We start from the raw sequence: 20,154 nt of genomic DNA on the forward strand, positions 1-20,154 counted from the left end.
TTAAGTATACCGTTATATCTTATACAGCGTTGTCGCGATAAATGTGAAATTGTCGACACAATTTCCCGAAAAATAAACAATTATTTTGCCATTTGATCGTATCCAGTGGATACTGTTTTTTCGTCGTCCAAGTACAACACGTGTTATTCATCCAGACTTCGTTTCTACATATTGGTAATTAGTCGAGCGATCCTTCATTTTTCACATCGTGTAATCGATCATTGTTCAATTTACTTGAGGCCCTCGCAGCAAAAGGATGGCGAAAAAAAAAGAGCGGGAACCGTGCATCGATCATCGATCCATTGGAAAACTGTCGATGAGAGGTGCACGCGTCAACTATAAACAGTTTTGACGCGTGAGAAATGGACCAGCTACAGCATATGTATCATTTTGTATCATCTGAAAGGCAACGTGAACGTGTGTTTTAAATAAAATATTACCAAGTTTATACGATAATCCGCAGGCTCTGGAGAGACACGTAGCTGGCGAGGCTTTGAAAATTAAGATAGATCTGTTCTTGCGTTCGTATTACGTGTCTCTATTTTGTACGCGAACACGTTAATAAATACATCACAGGATAGATTGAGAAATACCGAAGACTCCTCTGAAAATATTGAAATTGAATAGCGTTTCATTTTGCTTTTATACTACTTGAAACTTTATCCGTACAGATTTTATTTCACTATTGCGAAGAATGTCTTGAATTGAATCGCAATCCAACTGTCCCTGCGTTTAGAACGCGCGAATTCATTTATTTCTCGCTACAGAAGGGAAAAATTTCATGCAATACCGAGCAGTCCGATTTAACAGATATTTGGAGCAAGCGTCATGTAACATAAATCTTCACGAGATAACGTCATTGACTTATGGTAGCCCGAAACGAGGAAACATCGGGGATCCAATTTGTAATATATCTCGGATAAAAGTGCCTCCAGTTTTCGTATTGGCCATCGGCGCGCCCATAAACACGTACCGTTGGTACGCTCCGTCCTACGTCATAAAATCAATTACCTTAAATGTGGTCCCGGTAGAAGTAACTTCGACCTAACAAATTTTTTAATCTACGTTTCCGTCGAGCTTTAGAACATCGCTAAGTCTCTTAAGGAATAAAATAACGCAATTACAACATGTTCGCCCACTGTTACGGACCCGTGTAACTTTCGAGTCGCATATTACTATATCGACATTTTATCGAATGATTTAATTCTATCCCACGCAATGGCGTATGTATACACACATCTTGGTGTATAATATTTTCTTAGCAATCAATAATACTCTTGGCAACGTTTATCAGCTCTGACCTGAAATAATCAAAGTAAAATGCAAAAAGTCGAGCTGCAAGGGAATTTCAAAAAATGTTTTACGAAATTCCATATTTATATTTTACACACGTGAGTACAAACGTAATTGTTGAATACGCGATCAGTGTACCTCGATATAGAAAGAGCTCAATCTATCGTAAGGTAAATCAGTGGAAGATAAAAACGGTTATAAATAGAAAACAATATATATATATCGTTTATACGAACTTTTTCTCGTTTCAGTGCACTGTATATGCATCTAAAGTTACACTTAAATATTTCGAAACATCCTGTATAGTAATCTTATCTTCGTCATCTTCTTTCCGTTCGTAGGTTGGTTGCTCCCAACAATCTTAATAAAAGAGTAAGAATCGAAAGAGCCGTCTAAAGTTAGGATCATTTGCTGTAATCCCCCTAATAGTGGTTCCGATCGTTAATCTTCGTCGATATACTTGAATCTTACTCCTAGCTGGCCGCGTATTCGGTGAAAGGGTTGAACAACCCTCTTCCCCTGATCCATAAAACACCTCTTGATCATAAACCCGTTCTTGCACGAAGCGTAAAGCCCCTTCATCGTTCCTCGAAAGGTAATTGCCTTTTTTTCGAGCCACCTCGAACTGCCTTATGGTTCCCGCTCACGCACGACTAAGAATTACACCCTCCTAAATTCGTACACCATCTGATTCCGGGTTAATTGCTCGCCTAATTAATTGCGTAATTTATCGAGTGTTAAGATAAAGCGGTGATTTAATTTCGTCGGTATGCGAGCTAACGAATCCAAAGACGTGGGAAGATGGAACGTGTGCCCGGTGTTGCTTTATCGACGTCTATTTCATTCTCCGTTGATGTATCATAGTACGATACTGTGTAACATACTTTGCGCTAGTTTTTCTTTCAGTGTCCTTGATGCAAAACTTCACAACTTGACGAAATTTTGAATAAATCTTTTGAAAAATCTTTCCAAACGCCGATCACTGATTTATTTTAGTAACGTACGTTCACACGTTACAAGATTTCACTACGGTGTGTACTTGCATTTTTGCCTTTTTCCGAGTTGCATAATTAGGCAGTGAACAGTCTCGAAGATCCTTATTGCCATGGTTATAGAAACAATGCAAAAGGTATCTTCTTGTATTTCAAAATTTTTTTTCAAAATCTTTTAGCAGATTCGTTCGCTGTACTGTATTCTTTTTCGAGTATTGGTAGAAACGGATACGTATACAAAATATTATGACTCAACATCCATTTCGACGGGAGGGAAGAAACAGAGTAGAAATTTTTCATTCACAGTGACACGTTACACGAGGATCAATAATGTAAACGATACCAGTGCGTTATTGACCGTTAATGCGAATCGAAGTCAATTTTGTCAGTGTAAATTTTCGAAACACGTCGGGGATGAAGTTCTTTGTGTCAATTTGTGCTAACGCGACGACTTTGTCGTCCCGAAAGGATTTCTCGAAATAAATTGTATCGTGTGCGTACGAGGAGAGTTAATAATTTTGTTAATTCTATGAAAGAATTCGGAAGGACGTCTCTACACGTATCTGCGTACTCTTACCGATGTACTCGTTAAATTTTGCTGCCTTCGTGGAAGATCTTCCTCTGGCAATATTCCAGACCTATATTTCGAGCGAGCCAGCGATGAAGTAAAGCGAAGGAGCGCTGGGGACTCTTTGTTCCATAATCTTTTTCGGAGGAACAACTAGGCCGTTTGATGATTACGAATGCAAAAGTCGTGTAACCGAACGATGTTCTTCTGCGAGAAATTATGAAAAATGTTCTCCTACCAGAATTTTACGAGTACAATTCGCTCTACCGCTGAGATATACGGCCATGATATTTACATAATATTTTAGTGGTCCGAGCAACGTGGAATTCACTTTGTTCATTCTGGAATCAGCTTGCAGAATAATCCTTTTGTTAGTTAGTTACCTTTCGTTTTAGTTGGGTGTACAATGGAATACTTGAGTCGTGAACAATGGTTTTTCGTTTAATCGATCCAGAAATAATTCTTTTATTATTGATCAATACTCGATTCGCAAATAGTAATCTTTGGTTTAATCATTCGGGGAACAACGGAGACCAATTACATCTTTAATAAAGCCTCGTTTTAGTCGGTTGCATGATATATTTAATTGGAGAAATTGCATCTGGCAGAAAGGAAGGTTGTTAGTACCGAATTAGAGTAATAGCGTATTTTCAATGAAGGAAATCTGAGCAGTGTCCAGTAATTTTTATTCGGAAAATAATATATAATTTTAATCTTTCAAACGCTGACAAAAAGTCTGACCGAATACGATTAACAATTTCTGTCAATGACCCTTCTCTCTCCTTAGAATACATTTAGTGTACAATCTTCGTTCCAAGATCTAACGAAACACCTAACAAAGAAACTGTTTTTTCGAACAAACACTTCTTAAAGAAATATAAGATAAGTATAGAACAATAACGGGATAAATGAAGTAAATTGGACAAAATAATCTTTTTTTTATTAAAAGTTTGCTCCGAATCACTGTTCAAACTACTACCAGTGCTACGACTACCATCGTTAACCGAATAATGTTCGTTTAAAAAGGATCGAAAGACCGTCTGAATAAACCGAGTAACTTGAGGGAAATCAAACGGTTCGAATTGAGTCAAGCGGCTCAAAAGAAGATATGCAGTGTGAATTCCGAACGTTCTTTCAAGTCGTTCGGTTTATTCTGACCCGGCAAAAAGCCCTCTATAACTAAGAGTCGTTCCTGGAGCTCAAGAAAATAGACCAATAGCTGCAGACCATTAAACCGATCGCGCAAGCGTTAATGTAAACATTGGTGTCTCGTCTCTTTGAATGGACAACATGCATCCGCGTAACTGGAAAACTGTTCTCTCGATAGATATCATATCTTGTAATTTTCTTCTGAATGCAGATCATAATACAAACGGTGTTCGATAAGGTACTATTTGTTTCAAACCGGTTACGTAATTTAATACCAATTTTCGGATAATTAAATATTAGACACGCGAAGTAGAATCTATTCATTTATGGTATAGTTTTGATTGAAATACTCGGTTTGAAGCGATCCTCGAGAAGGGAGCTTAATTTAAATCCGCAATCGTTACTACCGGTGTTCGGGGGAACTAGGTTCAGAAAAAAGAAACTTGTGACCGTATAAAGAAGATCAACGACAGTCAAGCAGACTTAGCTTTAGCATATCAGCAGAAATCTAATTAATGTCTGTGAAGAGTGAAACTTCGTTACGATCGGACCAACTTTTCTTCGGATCCTCTATTACCGGCACGGACTTCCTTTGAAAGTCATGTTAATCCGTCAGGTATCGTTTTACTCTTCTTCACCCATAGAGACGTCCATTTTCCACAAGTAGAATAGAATCGTCAGCTGAATTCGTTTGTCCCGTTTGAAACATAAAAATTACTAAATCGGTTACAAGCCTGGTGGTAATGCTTTACAATGAATATCGCATTGTTACTGTATGAAAAATCGATCCCCTAGCGAACGCATATTATCTCTGTTCGCATTACTAGGCAATCGAGACGATAAATGTTCTTCAACGTCGTTTTAACCACCGTTTGAAATTTTCGAATGAATGAAAATAGAAACGAATGTTGCTACTGCACGTTTAAACAAAGCGCACAAAAGAGGGCGTGTTGATCTCCCTCGTATACATAGACATACAATAGAACAAACGAATACAGATTCAAGAGATATAAATAAATCCTTGCAGTACATATGGATAGTATTCACATTCTACATTGTACACGACTCCTAACATAGAATTGCTGCCGGGCGTGGATAGAACCGTAGTTGGAAATGCCAGAGCGATTAAAACGGAAACAAAGGGAAATGCAAACATGGTGTATGTATCGGGCGAACGTAAAAGAAATATATACGTTAAGGATGTATTACACGTATTCTCTCGGAAAAGAAACTGTTTATCAGTTAATCAATTAGTAAGCGGAGGAAATTGACTCGTGCTCTCCCCGTGATTGTGATGGAATGCCTACACGTATGCATTAATTGCTAAACCAAAAGCAAAACGCATCTTACTGTATCTAAACGTAATATTGAAGATCGAAGGGTATATTAAACTCGATAAACTAAACGAAATAACCGTCTGATCTTTTGATCGCGTTTTGCAACGTTTCGAATGATTTTAAAACAACTACCTCCGAAGTTCAAAGAAGTCGCGAGCGTTGATACACGTGTAATATTAAAAACAAGAGTTCGCGTACCGAACCAAGTATATTACACATATTATTTTATACCAACGGTGTACACTCTCAAATCCAATTATTTACTTTGTCCAGCGTCGACGTATTTACGGATCGTCCGTTATCAGGAAAATAACGAATTTCTCCTTTCCTCCTTGCCGAATCCTCGTATATTTCCTTATCGAAGTATTATCTGTCATTTCCTTCAGGACGACCGAACCGTTCGGGAAAAAACGGTATCATTTTGTATCTCGACGATTGAAACGGAAAGTCTCTGGACGGAAATTTACTTTGCGATCTAATCTCAGGGGCAACAAGTTCAGAAACTGAAGGTATTGACCAACCTGTAGTACTGGCTGCGCGGAGACTAGGTCAGTAGACTATATACAAGGTCTCGAGTCGCAAGATATCGTTATCGTGCTTACTCAATCTATACGTATTGATCCACGATCGTGAAATTGTCTGGATTGCTCTGCTTTGCACGTACCCCGTTTCATTTCTTACGTCGATACTCTAGTTCTCGAGAGATTTTACTGCGTTTTATTATTCGACGCCGCGTCATCTACCAAAAGTTTTGAATCCAGTTTTATTTAAGTAACAATGACGTACGTAAAATTTTCCACGACATTTTTCTACCGACTGTGCTACGCTGCAGAAATATATTGAACATTGAGTCTGTGTTACTTGGTGCTTAGATTTGATTAGATTGATAAAATCCTTAAAGCTTTCACGGCCAGACATTTTTATGTTCTTTCCGCAATATGATACTTTTCCGCATTTCAGCAAGTTTGCGAATGGTCTGATAATTTATTGATACTGGTGCGGATCTTACTTCATTTATTTATCATGAAACAACAGCTTGTAATTGGCGTTTAATAACAGTTTTCGAAATTGGACTCTGATAAAAATTTCTACTTAAAACTTCTGAATATTTGAATTAATATTTGCAGAAGTTCTTTGAAATGTTTGCAATATTATGAACACGAGTTCTGCTTGTTTCAGTTTAGGTGAAATAAACAACTATGAATGCTCGTTCTTACCATTCATTCTTTCAAAGTTGTACAAGATGTTAAGTTACAAGAGGTAAAAGTTCATATATTCACCAACCAGTTTGTAAGATAATAACTGAATCGGAGGTCATCGCATGAATGAATTATTTATTTAATATAACTTCCGTAACGATCAGGTACCAATTTCACCCGCAAACGATTTCATCAACGAACCTGTTCCAACTGAACATCCTGAAAGCGTTAAGTGATCGTGTATTACCATCTCTGTGCTATACATGTAGTAGCGAATTTGGCATGTTACGAATCGTGACACCACATCCTGTACGCATAAATACCGTCCTTGAATTCAATTCGATAGTCTGATATTATGTACGACAATAACGCATATTTAGAAAATAAGGTTAATCGTAGTCACAATTTCACTACTATTATCGTTATGCACCTTTGTAAATATAATATGTATTTCGTAATCTGAAAAAAGAAAATATAACAGTAAGATGATTAAAATATAAGCAAGAGTAAAAGTAACGAATAAAATCTATATGCCATTGGGGTTGAGTTTTTCTGTGACGAAATAAAATTCATCACGTGATAGAACTTATACACGATTTGAAAAAAAGAATGAAATAACAGAACTAAGTTTTAGTTTACTTTCTTTGTATGTGAAAAAAGTTATATTTATAATTCTGATGTACCGGAATCGTAATCATGTATTTTAATATAACGCACCCCTGCTGTCACGATAAATTAATATTATAACGTAACGGATGTAATGCATTAATATCCGTTGTAATAAATAACTGAATAAATAGCACGAATAAGTACGACACGATCTGTGTTTCAGTTTGTGGATAATTTAGCGATATCGAACGAAGTTTTTCACGCGACTACTTGCAATTCAACTTGAACCCAAGATACCAGGTACCTACTTACACACTTTTAATATTTAAAGCGTTGCTCTTCGGGTTTTGGTAGATGTGAGATCAAGTTATGCTAAACGAAAGGACAGGAAAAAGTTCCAAGAAATAACGGGGATGACCACGGTGCAAAATTGAAAATATTGGAAAACTTTTCTTTATTTTGAATATTTTTGTTATTTCAAAATATATTCCCAAAGTTTTATTTGGAAATTATTTTTATTATTTTGAATATTTTTGTTATTTCAAAATATATTCCCAAGGTTTTATTTGGAAATTATTTTTATTATTTTGAATATTTTTGTTATTTCAAAATATATTCCCAAAGTTTTATTTGGAAATTATTTTTATTATTTTGAATATTTTTGTTATTTCAAAATATATTCCCAAAGTTTTATTTGGAAATTATTTTTATTATTTTGAATATTTTTGTTATTTCAAAATATATTCCCAAAGTTTTATTTGGAAATTATTTTTATTATTTTGAATATTTTTGTTATTTCAAAATATATTCCCAAAGTTTTAATCTGAAATTATTTTTATTATTTTGAAATTTGAAAAAACAACGAAGTTATCTTTTAGGATGCTACTCGGTCGGTCTCGCAACAGAAGCTGAGTGTCTGTGGCTAGTGTCGAGCAAAGAAACACGTAGCCAACGTGGCACGAACGTAGTTATCATTTTCACGTGTCTCTGTTTTATTATTCTGTTTCTTTTAATACAAGTATATCTCGCTCTCTTCATTTAAACTTCACGTGAACTCTGTTCAATTTCATTTTACAACTATCCCTTCACTGTACTACTTTTTAATTACCAGCTTGTACAAAAATGGTTAGTTGCATTCACTTTACTAAGAACTTTGCAACACGGTCCGGGTTAAATGTGTCGCACCGTCACAGCGCCCACTTGTGTCGAATAGAGCGTTCGGTTAAATATTTACATTCTACGATTCTAGTGTCGACAATGCGCACCATGTGCAATCATTGAAGTTGCCGGTGACTGTGGACACTTATCGGTAAATATACCCACATTGGTATTTACTACAACATGCATGCAATACTCGACATCAAAAGGTTAATTATTCCTGTTCGGTGGTCTAAATATTTCAACGTATTCCGATCGGAAGCACGATGAACGCCAAAGAATATTTTTAAATAACAAAAATCAATGGAAACGATTGTTCTCGTGTTTTAACCATTGGCATTAGTCGTACGCTCGCATAATATCTATATAAACGATCAATATTTTATCAAGTATTTTTAAAATCTCATCAGATACTAGTCAAATTACCCGAGATAAAGAAATTACATTCTATATTTATAAACTTGTAACGAATTAGTATAGACAGTTATACCTACGACTTCAGTTGCTTGTAGATTGGTTTTTAAACAAGGATTAAACATTTAATTATTAATGTGCCGTTATTTGTTTCGATATTTATCGTCGATAAAGTATAATAAAAGACTCTTACTTTGTGCCCTTTTCAGAAATCAGTAAATAAGTAAATTAGGAATTTTTGTCGATAAATTTCCAGTGACTTTTATTGTTTTATAAGAATGAGAATTTCGAACGATGAATTTACATACGTATTTCTGCTTTATCGTACCTTTTGGCACTAGCCAATTTCTACAGCTCTTGACACTCTCTCTCTCTCTCTCTCTCTCTCTCTCTCTCTCTCTCTCTCTCTCTCTCTCTCTCTATTTATATATTTAATTTACTTTCCCCACGTTGGCAATTCTATCGATTTTTACTTGACTCTTTCACGTGATAACGAAAACACGATTGCGGTGGGAATGAAAATAAAACTGCATATATACAAACTCATTTTTGTCACGTTCATAAAGAACGGAGTTTCGTCCTAATTTCACTGGAAATTGTGCATGTCTATGGGAATTTGCATTTTCATCGTTAATGTCCCATTATCACAAATTTGTACTCCGATAAGCAGTTCTACCGAAATTTGTTCAGGCGAAATTTTAGGCGAATTACGTTAGCTTGTTCATTGAGTTTCTGTAATGAGTTTTCGTGTGATGCAAACGTCATTTGCTGCAGTTTACCAGGAAGTGCGCATAAAAATAGTTAGCGAAAGCCACGGTACAATTTATAACAACGTCATCACATCACTTGCCATGAATTTCCGCGCACGAGAATGGTCTACAGAAGTTAGCGCGTTTAATTTATGGAAATAATTGCGGACGACAAACGTTATTAACTGAGCAAACAAGGATGCACTACTTTTCACGATCCGTGATTGAAATATTAAATACAATGAGCACAAAACTTTGCACGAAATTTCACTTAAAGCTTTCCTTTGATCATAAAGTCTCGTTTTCGTTTTCCGTATTATAAAATCTCGTTTTTGTTCATCATTTCGTCTTCTTTGTACGAAGTAGTACTAACTGCAACAATCACTGAGAAAATAATTCTTATAAGAAAATTGTGTGCATATACCGCACGAATTGGTCGGTAGACTGTCGGATAGTGTGAATGGTTCTGAAGGTTGATCGACGTTTGATGGACAGTTGCTTGATGGGTACTGTAAATTCGTCTCTACTCGATAGGTTTTAAATAGATGTACAAGATTCTGTTACTGACAGATTGATAAGGACATATAGTAGTTTATCTATTCGCAGGTCTGTATGTATAAATTTTCATTATGTTAGGTTTATATAGCGGGCCATCACTGCATTGTATCCTATTTTTAAAACCAAGAATTGATTTGGTAGCGTACAGATTAAAAAAACTACAAACACCAACCATACACGATACATCCATTGTTATCTAAATCGTCATAACGATAGTAGTTACTGCGGGTCATTTTTAGTAAAATATACAATTCGAGGTGGTTCTCTCAAGTAATTGGAAAACGTTTTAACCGATGAGAACAATTTGTTAAGAACGTTTATACCGTACTCACCTCTCTACGAAAGCGGTATTTTCCATTAAAAAGAAAGATGAATGTATAACAAAAAGGTAATTCAGTTTATATGTGCTGCATGCCAACATCTCATCATCTGCTTTAATTACACCATCTGCTAATTATCACAGTGTTCGTTGTGCTATTTATTCTTTAAAAAAAATTACCTCCTTTAGATAATTTTACATACGATGAACAAGTATATTACTCCTCATGTTTTATACAAACATTGTTATTATTTTCTTCGTCTAAATAAACTTAGTGTGTGCAAAAATTTGTTTTTTAAATTTGTAAATAAAACAAAAATGTAATCAATTAACTTCTGTGAAATACCTGGATTTACTAATAACTTGAAATTTAATTTTCTACTTCTTCTATTTGATCGATACGATAGAGACTTCCTAGGTTTGACAGAAATTTATTTACAAGCTTTACATAAATAAGTAATCTATTAATAAATTTTCACACATTCCTTGCATTTATTAAAACATAACAATTTCCAAGTTGTGTTACCTTTAAAAGAGTGCGCACAAGATATTCTGACACGGATGAAAGTATATGATAAATAGATATTTGTATTCAAATTTATCGTAATTTTAATATTTGATATATCGGTACGTATTAAGCTATCATACATGGAACGTAAGGAATTCAAATTTTATGTTCGTGCTAACGAATGACAAGTACGACCGTATTAAATAACTTCACAACCAAGCTTCACTTTGTAAGCTATTTATATCTGTCGAGGGTAAGGAGGGCCTATATTACATCGCCTTTTACTCTTCCTAACCTATTTGTGCTTATAAGCGAACTAATCTGCATATGCACACGCTACCTTCATCACAAAAGGCAAGCGTAAACTTCGTTAACAATATGTAAGTTTTAGACCATTTTTTTCGTTGTGACATTTTGAAATACAGTTATAACAATAAGTAACTATAATTGCCAGTTAAAGATATCTATCCATGAAAAATTACCATTTATCTACTGGAGTACATTTTTGTAAGTTGAAAAAGAAAGAAGTAATTAAATGTTATACGTACATTTATCGATTGGAGAATTTGAATTCTTATGAAGTGAAAGAATAGTTATGTATCGTATGCCTGATATAATCTTATTACGAATGTAGTCCTTATAGTCCTTTTTTTCCAAACAATCTCTCACTGAAGGCATCAGCAGCAACTTTGCATTAACCTGTGGAGAAGAATTATTGCTAACGGTTTAATACTGTATCCTCTCTTGTCTGTTAAATTAACAGGGACATTCTATTGCAATGTTTTACAAAATCACTCTTAAGATTTATTAGATGAAGTTTCCTTAGATATTAAACGTCGTATGTGATTCATGTACGACGATGTTTCACTTCGCTTCAGTGGGAATGCCAGACATTACTAGGATAAACGGTTCTATAGTAAATGGGTAGGACGTGTAGGATCAATTACTTGGCCTGCAAGTAAGCAATTGTACCCCGAAACCTAAATCCACTCGATATTACGAGTGAAGTGATATAAGATTTACCGTGTATCCCTAATAATGTCGAACATATCGAGATATCAAGCTGTTAAATATGCTTCACGTCAGATTCGAAGCGTAAGAGCTTTCGTAAGTATAAGTTTCATCTATGCAAAGTGGCCTTAAACCAAAAACTTCAAATGACTTTTAGGGTTGAATGAGATTTTGTAAGTTTCAATACTGTAATAATTTTCCAGATATTTCTCCAAATATCTTAGAAAATGGAGGTTTTACAAAAAAATGTTTCGGAGAATGTTAACCATATTGTTAAGTAGAATAGGATTCTGAATTAAAAAATATAGGTTTGTCGAATTCCCATTTGAATTCCCTCTTAAGTTGCACCTTTCGTTTTGTATCTGTTGTCTACGAAATAATTCGTTATGTCAACTTACATGTGATACTCTGCATACATTAAATTATTGGAAGTGTTTCGTAAGGTTTATCGAAGTAAGCAAGTAACAGTTATTAGTTAATTATGCGTTAGATGTAAGAAACATCATACGTGTTCAATAGAATGTAGTTTCTTCGTCACAATAAATACTATTGTAAAATTCCATGTATTAGAAACTTATTTCGCACAATATTTTTTTCAGAAATAAATCTATTAAATCATAATTTTATATACAAATTATGTGAAGTGTGTCACCCATTCGCGCCCAGTTTTGTTCCCAAAACGAATTTTTCCATAATTTTGTAGGACGAAAACGCTTCCTAACGAAAATCGATTTTATGTCTAAATTCTGCTTCAAATGAAATACTTTCAGTGCACCACAACTCTTGACCCATTTCAGTTACGTAAATACAGCTTGTTCTAAAAAACAGAAAATATGTATTGCCTTTTCTTTCGATGCATATGCTTCATATTCCTAGCATTTTTTCAACTTGTTTTCAGACTTGTGCAAAAACCTCTAAATATCAGAAAATACAATTTAAGAGAAACTCTATCCTATATTTTTAATAGAAAAATTGGTATCGTTCTACGTCAGATACTTTTTATAATGTACCTACATCTTGTTTTTGTAAGAATTTTTATAAACTAATATGTCCCACCGATATCAGTGATATATAACGTCTATGTAATGTATTCAATCACCCGCAGATTTATCATGTTGATTTTTCGTGTTTTTTTCGGTAGTTCAACATACATTTGTGTACCGATAAATGTATTAAATGCGGTTTTTACTAAATATCTTAATAATATGTAAGCAAAGTTTCTGAATTCTAAAGAATGTATATTTTTTCCATCTTATGCGTGAACTACACTAATTCAAAGTTTATTGGTTGGATTCACTCTGAATTGATTTCGAGGAAACATCAATCCATTGTTAAGAATACATCTTACTATCGAAGTACTAGCGTGTAGTTTGTTTACGAACATCTGGTCAAGTTTATAAAAATAACAGTATAAGGTTAAAAGTTCACAATCCTAAAAGGAAAGTTTCATAAAATTAAGTTGATAATTAATATGTTAAACATAAAATCTAAGACCCAGTGTTTGTACAAAATCTATGGCAAAGTAGACTCGTACACTGAATCTCTAAAGAACCTAAGCCGAAGGGATCGTAACTCTCGCGATTGTTTTCCTACACTTTATCTGTATTTTAAATAAAGAATCATCCTATGCCTTCATAACCATTCATCAATGACCACCCAACCAGATTTATTGTCCGAATCTGAAAATGTCTGTGGCTTACCAAGAGACTTCGCTTATGTAAAATTTCGAAAAATTACCTAACTTCTGAGATCATAGTAATGCGTAATAAAGCAAAGAAATTACACCAATGTTATCAATACAACCGGATTCCTTGAAACATACCATATATTCCGCTCGTGATTACGTACATCCTGACATCTGTCCAGAATGGCACGTGAACTTACCTTCGTGGTGGCCATTTGCTTCGTGTACGAGGTTTGCTGGCCACCTGCCAAGAACGAATATCGCACAGCAGCGGAACGTCGAGCTCGAATCGTTGAATTACCGACGAATGCTAGCTACGACGGTATTAGCTGTTCTGCGATTTAATCGTAGTCCTGGCATCTGATTCTGCAAGCGACAAATAACGAATTGGCATTGTTCAAGACATACGACCACCCGGTCTATCACCTACAATCCATACCCATAGATCTTAAATTTATACCGATAGACTGTGAACACGATGACGTTATTACGTTTTTTGGACAACGCCATTCTCATCATATTTACCATCAGCGATTTCAAGGATGAAATCGAATCAGAGATTTCAAAAACCTAAGTATTATTGAAGAAATGTACAGCGAGGCAGAAAATATCTCACAACTGTTGATCTTTCAACTTGAAGTGATACGCATAGAAAAATGAAGTCTAAAAGAGACATTACTTTTCTTTGATTCAGGAATCAATACTTTATAATATAATAACTGATGTTTATTTTAACGATCCTCTTTTGCATGATTCTTACTTGACGCATCAAAAATTATGAAAAGATGTTATTTTTATTAGATGTCCGCATTAGTGTGTTACAATTTTTATCTTAGTTTTACTTCTTTTAAATGGTATCAGATAACACGAGAGCTAGATTGTAGGCCAAGACGATCAGATCATTTCCTCGGGGATTGTTAATATTATTGGTCAATGCGTGATGTTATTTGAGAAATTTTACAATGAACTTCTATCTGTAAATATATTATCTATACAAGTCGTTTCTAAAAGAAACGTGTGGTGTTATTTATTTGGTACTCGCAGATATTTCTAAAGACTTACGATATGAAGAATGGAAAACTCAAAGTCTATTTTGAAGTCTATAAAAGTAACAGAAAAAGATGGAACAAGATCTGTATCTATACGAGGTGCACAATTGGATAAGAGGTTGGGAATTTAGTATTTACTAATCGTGTTTTGAGTAGAGCAATCTGCTTGAACGCTTTATGCAAAAATCTAACACTAAGTGGAAGAAAATTGAGATTAAATTGCTATTTCCAGAAGGGGAACGAACTCGAAGATTTATATTCTAAAATAATGGCGTTTATATGATACACGACACATGTTGGTAATGCCTCTCCAAGGTCCAGCTTGGAACCCTACAGAAAACTTGTAGCCAAAAATCAAACGAAGATTACGAATATGTGAAATTATAAATAAAGATACTATGAAACAACTTACAAAAGTGTGCGATAATATGAAATAGGATTATATATTGAGCTTCATTAAAGATGGAATCTTCTTAAAATATTATTTATATTAATACAGTGTGTCTAGCACATTACAGTACAATCAATGAAGAGATTCTTCTTTCTTTAAAGAAAGAATGAACAAAAAATATATAATATATTTTCTGTCTTTAAAAACCTCTTGGGTTTATAACACTTCAATTAAGTGAACACTAGATTTCTTGGAACAATTAAAATTTGTATGTAGTATACAAATTGGTTACTATGAAACAACTTACAAAAGTGTGTGATAATATGAAATAGGATTATATATTGAGCTTCATTAAAGATGGAATCTTCTTAAAATATTATTTATATTAATACAGTGTGTCTAGCACATTACAGTACAATCAATGAAGAGATTCTTCTTTCTTTAAAGAAAGAATGAACAAAAAATATATAATATATATTCTGTCTTTAAAAACCTCTTGGGTTTATAACACTTCAATTAAGTGAACACTAGATTTCTTGAAACAATTAAAATTTGTATGTAGTATACAAATTGGTTACTATGAAACAACTTACAAAAGTGTGTAATAATATGAAATAGGATTATATATTGAGCTTCATTAAAGATGGAATCTTCTTAAAATATTATTTATATTAATACAGTGTGTCTAGCACATTACAGTACAATCAATGAAGAGATTCTTCTTTCTTTAAAGAAAGAATGAACAAAAAATATATAATATATATTCTGTCGTTAAAAACCTCTTGGGTTTATAACACTTCAATTAAGTGAACACTAGATTTCTTGAAACAATTAAAATTTGTATGTAGTATACAAATTGGTTACTATGAAACAACTTACAAAAGTGTGTAATAATATGAAATAGGATTATATATTGAGCTTCATTAAAGATGGAATCTTCTTAAAATATTATTTATATTAATACAGTGTGTCTAGCACATTACAGTACAATCAATGAAGAGATTCTTCTTTCTTTAAAGAAAGAATGAACAAAAAATATATAATATATATTCTGTCTTTAAAAACCTCTTGGGTTTATAACACTTCAATTAAGTGAACACTAGATTTCTTGAAACAATTAAAATTTGTATGTAGTATACAAATTGGTTACTATGAAACAACTTACAAAAGTGTGTAATAATATGAAATAGGATTATATATTGAGCTTCATTAAAGATGGAATCTTCTTAAAATATTATTTATATTAACACAGTGTATCTCTAGCACATTGCGGTACAATCGATGAAGAGATGATTCCTTAAAAAAAGAATGAACAAAAAATATATTATATTCTGTCTTTAAAAAGAGGTTTATAATTCTTGGGTTTATAACACTTCAATTAAGGGAACGCTAGATTTCATAAAACAATTAAAATTTGTAGGTAGTAATTTTATAATAGCGTAGGTTTAGGAAAACGCAGCTCCAAGAGAATACAGTTTTAAGGATCGTGCCTGGAAGAGGATAATAAAAAAAAAAAGTAAAGGTTGCGAAATTTGGCGAGCAACGAATGAAGGTGCAAGAGAGTGTGTGTTGGGAGTGAGTGTAGCGGGTAAAGGCCTTTCCTTTTTTCGGAAGGAAAGGCAGTGTTGAACCGAGAGTCGTGAAGCGTTGTAAAGTGTTGAACCGAGGAGTGTCGAGACGAGGAGTGTTGAGAATCGTAAAGCGTTGTAGAGAGTTGTATCATAATCACGTCATTTACTGTTATCCAGATATTGTCTTGGTGTTAATTATTTATAATTCAATCAATTATTCCACAATTATTATATTTCCAATTCTGCGAATAATTGAGAACATTGAATGATTTGTTAAAAATTTTATCTTATTACTTAGAGCTTTTTGAATACGCAAATATCGTTGAGACCTCGAGTTGAACAGTCAATTGTAGTAACGATTTTATGCCCTCGAATTGATAGTATTTAACAAACTTTGTAGCTTGAAGAAACTGTGTCATCGTTTACGAAAGACGTATTTGTTTTGAGATCGAAGCGGTACACCTCTAAAGGTAGGAAAAGAAACTATTTGCAGGAACTGGAATATATGTTTTGAAACTGATCGAACATTGATTCACACATCACCTTAGAATGTCAGAAACACACGCCGGCAGCAATCTATTTCTCTGTCCGCGAACTAGAGAAAATTTCGAAGATTCGATACCTCGAATGCAAAAACAAATGTTGTTTGCGCTTCTTTCACAAAGCACGTTTCTGTTACCTCGTGAATATCGGTATAGCTTTTGTAATTATTTACACATAAGTTAGCACACTTGAGAGGAAATTTTCGAGAAAATTCTGATCGAGTTACATTAATTTTACGACGATCGCTAAATAATTCCATCGAGCTCGAAACATTAGACTCAACTTGCATTTTATCGATCTCTCAGGTTCTTAAAGAAGAGAACCTTATGCATCTATCTTGTAAGTCACTTTATGATCGTAAAGAATTAGTTGTCGCCGTAAGGTTGGTTGATTATCCTAATCGAATGGAGATTGAGAAAAAAGTAATCCGTCAGATAAAAATAACGAGAACGGTGCTTCAAAACTATCGGCTGATGATACTCGAAACGATCAAACAGAGTATTGGACCCGTGGAAACGCTGATACGAATCTATACTATACGTTTCTCTGTATTTCACGAGCTATCCAGGTCTGTCGTTCAGCAGCGGGCAGGTAAAGAAAAAGTCGGATTAAGATTGGAAGAGAAAGAAACGTAGAAGAAGAGCTGGATTGTGCTTCGAAGACACCGATGGTCCGACCCACTGAATAGGTCCTGCCTCTAGGATAGGTCCATTTCTTTCAGTATCGTTTCGACTTATCGTAGATAAAATCGCGTTTACGTTCAACTACCTCTCTTGAGAAGAGAAGTTCAAGGAAACGATTGCCAGCGAAGCATACAGCGAGTGAAAATTCAGCTTTCACGTGAAGGAGTAAGTACATGATTGCTAACGGATGAAACGATTCCTACGAAATTATTGCGAAACCGTTCGTGTCGTAATCTTCGTCGTCTCGCAACGATTAAGTTTATTTTTGTCGCAAAATATACGTCGCAACTCGTTCGATAAATAATATAGTCAAATAACGGGACAAAAGTGTCTTTAAACCAATTTTGATTTACGATGGGTCAATTCGCCAGTTTATTAAAAAAAGTCTATTAGTGCCGAGATGTAACAAGTTACTCCTATAACAGTTTATATTCATGAGTAACGTGTTTTGCAAGTATGTACTAACGAAAATATTTTTTAAATATCTTGAAAATTAAAAGAGACCGCATATACATATAAAGTTGAATCGTAGGAATCCGATGCCGCTTGTTCTGCAATTTCAGTATCGTTTCTTCGATTCAGTATTAAATTTATTATAGAACAAGTTCCAATAATTGGGATATATGACACAAAAACTGCTATTGTTTGGTTTCGACTAGTAACGAGAAACAATTCGAAATTGCATCTCTATGAAACATTCACCAATTATGCGGTGATTCGTATTAATATTCAGACACCGTGCTGCTCGAGAAATTATTAGACTTTTCGATTGTTTATAATAGTGTTATCAAATCGACGGTTTTCTAATGTAATACGGTATTTATTATAGTTAGTGGAAACATAAATTTTCATTATTCGTGGCACATAGTTTCTTGCATAACAAACGATGCACTAAATTACGTCAAAATTTGACGTCGCAACAATATTCGAACAGTGAACGAGGTACATTAATTTTATATAAAATATGTATATTTTTTAATCATACGGTCATTATATTAATATTTCATCGACTAACCTTTTTACTTATTATTACTTATTTGCTTATTATTTCATATAATACGAACAACGTATCAAATCAACGGTAATAGTACGTTGATCGTAAGTAAATTATTTTATTTATGAATGTTTGACGCTTTATTGGGAGTCTACATCGATGCATCTTGTTTCGAATTCGTTCTCGCTCGAACTTGAAATTGCCGCCGTTGATCTTTGTCACCGCCTTCGGCCAATAGCGATTGCCGCTTGCGATAGTAGGAGTGGCAACGGACTATGGGGCGGAGCGTCGATGTAAACAACTTGTGCCTTCTTTTTGTGGACGGACAATACATGCATATGTATTAATAATATCCATCAAGATGTTAAGTTAACGTATCAATAAAATTCAATAACAGCAATTGGATTTTATAATGACGAAATAAAATTTTGTTCTCGCTATTTCGAATACTGAAATCTCTCGAATCACAATTTTCGAAAGTGATACAATATTTTCATTCGTTTACTCTTTCGAACGTAAAATAATATTTCGTCACTTTTCCGTCTTGTTCGCGTGGAACACGCTATGCAACGTACATTTTTAAAGTTGATAACCACAAATCAGCCACGAACGTCCGAGCTTTCTACGGAAAACAAAGGATCCTCTTAGGCGGAAGTGTTCAGAAGAGTGCTCAATCGCTTTTTACTGTTATCTGTCACGAAAAGCCAGTGAAGAATCTTTTAGTTCTCACGCCTCGCATCTCTCTCCTTGTGTACATATTTTCGCCCCATTAATAAAAGCAATTCAACAGAGTAGCATACATAAAGTATACGGGGTGTGATCAAAAAAACACCGGACTTTCTTTATTTTTCAGCGTTAGTGTCATATAACGTTTAATTCTGTGAATATTGCAATATGGTCACGAGTAGGGATGAGACTTTGAATTGCTTTGTGTCGCTTCGAATCTGCACGTACATTACAATAGAGATTCGAAACGATTCAAATATTATTCGAAATTGAAAAATTCTTGACAATTCGGGACAACTTTGTATTGTTCTGCTCTGTAATTCACTAACAGTTGTATTTATATCTTCTTTTAGTATCCAGAAAATAATAGAGATCAATGCAAATTATATCATCGATTAAGTATAAAATATAATAATATAAATAAATATAGATTTTAATGATTAAAATTTATTATTATATTGTATAATCAAAGAATTGTTAATATTTCAGTTTCGTTAATAGTATAGAATCGTTGCTCAAAAACTTTCTCTCTATTCTCATTCGTGCCTTCTCCTAAACTAAACTCTTCGAACATATTCTTTTTGTCCACTCGTTCGACTTTCATTTTTTCCTTTTCACACTTTTCTATGTCTTTTTTTTCTTAATGTGA

At 34.1% G+C, this 20,154-nt stretch overlaps 1 protein-coding gene and 1 long non-coding RNA gene across 3 annotated transcripts in view; one reads left to right on the forward strand and one right to left on the reverse strand.

The window, feature by feature from the left end:
* LOC143144172 (protein amalgam) overlaps window positions 1-20,154 on the forward strand; it is a 142,943-nt gene that overhangs the window by 66,608 nt on the left and 56,181 nt on the right. The window lies entirely within an intron of this gene.
* LOC143144964 (uncharacterized) lies at window positions 6,654-7,675 on the reverse strand. The gene is made up of 2 exons (XR_012991560.1): window positions 7,460-7,675; window positions 6,654-6,997 (listed from the first exon to the last, which is right to left on the reverse strand). It is a non-coding gene; the product is annotated as an uncharacterized LOC143144964 (long non-coding RNA).

This window comes from Ptiloglossa arizonensis, chromosome 3 (assembly GCF_051014685.1).
Source record: "Ptiloglossa arizonensis isolate GNS036 chromosome 3, iyPtiAriz1_principal, whole genome shotgun sequence".
Lineage (NCBI taxonomy): Eukaryota > Metazoa > Arthropoda > Insecta > Hymenoptera > Colletidae > Ptiloglossa > Ptiloglossa arizonensis.